Source organism: Parus major, chromosome 18 (assembly GCF_001522545.3).
Source record: "Parus major isolate Abel chromosome 18, Parus_major1.1, whole genome shotgun sequence".
Taxonomy (NCBI): domain Eukaryota; kingdom Metazoa; phylum Chordata; class Aves; order Passeriformes; family Paridae; genus Parus; species Parus major.
Genome location: NC_031786.1, coordinates 4069549 through 4071248, shown reverse-complemented (window position 1 = coordinate 4071248; position 1700 = coordinate 4069549). Strand labels below are relative to the sequence as shown.

The 1700-nt window shown below is 66.7% G+C and overlaps 1 long non-coding RNA gene across 1 annotated transcript in view; it reads left to right on the top strand.

Annotated features, from left to right (window-relative positions):
• The first annotated feature begins 158 nt into the window (after positions 1-158).
• The window catches only part of LOC117245258, a 17690-nt gene continuing 16148 nt past the window's right edge, over positions 159-1700 (top strand). Inside the window, exon 1 of the long non-coding RNA XR_004499752.1 lies at positions 159-336. This is a non-coding gene — a long non-coding RNA (uncharacterized LOC117245258). The remainder of the gene's footprint in view (positions 337-1700) is intronic.

Genomic DNA, 1700 nt, shown 5'->3' with positions numbered 1-1700 from the left:
CGCGGACCCTCCGCCTGCCCCGTGCGGAGCCGGCCGTGCCGGCGGGGCGTCGCGGAGGGCAGCGGGTGGGGAGGGCAGTCCGGGAGAGCTGGCGGAGCCGCCGGGCCGGGCTGCGGCGGGAGCTGCCCGGCGCAGGGGTGGGGACTGGCCGCTTCCTTAAACGGCGCGGGAGCGGCGGAGCGAGTCCGCACCGCCCCGGTGCGCCGGGCCGCGTTGACCCTCCCGGGACGCGGCCGCAACACGTGGAGCGAACTTTTGAGGGACGCGTGTCTGCGCCGGACGGGAGCCCCGCCGCCCGGGATCGCAACGCTGCACGGAGCAGCTCGTCTCTCTCCGGTTTGATGGCTTTGGGTGTTGGATTTTGGCTTTTTTTAATTAATGGGGTTTTTTTTTTCTGCTGCTTTTGGGTGGTTTTGGTATTTTTCCCCTCTTTCCCCTACTTCTCTGGTGCTCTTTTGTCGGGACACTTGAATCTCGCTGGGGCAAACGCCGCGTTTGAAAAGCCGAGAGAAATGTTGCAACGTCCCTTGTGGCAACGCGTTTTATTTATTTATTTTTAATTTTGCCTTTTGCAAGGGCAAAGAGGAAGGGTAGGAAAAAAACCCATCGTGATCAATACCGACTTAAATACCCATCTGCGAGCCACCGGGCTGCGGGAGGCAGGAGAGAGGAGCGCGGCCGCCCGCCCGCCGCCGCTCCCCGCTCAGCTGTAGCTCAGCCCGAGCCCTTCCCGTGCGGATTCCCGAGGACCTGCGGCTCTGGGCGGGGAGGCGGCCGCAGGGGCCCGCGATCCCCTTTCCCGTGCCCCCCCTACTCACAGCAGGTAACGGAGGGGCTGGAGATTTTCTGTCCGTTTGGTGTTTTCGCTCCCGTCTCTCCGCGCACGAAGTTCCCGCAGGAGCGGGATCGGCACTGCCGAGTCACGATGGGCGTCGGGGCCCGGCCCGAGGTGCGGAGCTGGCTCCGAGAGCCGGGACCGGGACAGCTTTCAAGTTCGGGGAGGGGACGGCGCGGATCGCTGCCTCCCCCGGCCGGGGGAACGATCCCGCTCCGGCGGGGTCCCCGATGGCCCCGGGGCGGGGGCTCTGCGCTGGCGGTGGGCACCGGCCAGAAAAAGGGGTTCAATTAAAGATAGCGGTGAGCAGTGGTCGCCTGCGCCTGATGGGCGAGCTGAGGGCTGGGTCTTTGCGGGCGAGATGAGAGGTTCATGTCTTCAACTGGCCTACAAAGTCCCAGTTCTCGGCTCCCGGGACCTGCCGGGCGCGCAGCGGGCGAAGACGGAGCGCGGCGGCGCCGCTGGCGCTGCCCGGGGCCGCTCGGGCGGGACGCGGGGCCCGGATGGGCGGCTCGGCTCGGGGGCACGGCGGGCGCTGCTCGGGCGGCCCTCGGGGACCGCGGCTTGCCCGGCGCCGGGGCCGGCGGGGGTCCCGACTCCCCGCGGGCAGAGAACGGGGCTGGTTCTCCGCGAACCGTAAGTGCATTTTGTGTCTTTCTGCTTCGGAAAGGGCCTTAAATGTGCGCGTCCTACCGGTGCTGACGGCCATCCCCGCGGCTTCGCGGCGGCCCGGACCGGCTGTGCCCGGCCCTGCCTTGGCGCGGAGCGAGCGCTGGGTTTCGCTCCCACAGGACCATGTGCATCCTTCCCTCCCCTTTCACTTTCAAAAAACACATCTGTTTTCTTTTTCCTTTTTTTTTTTTTT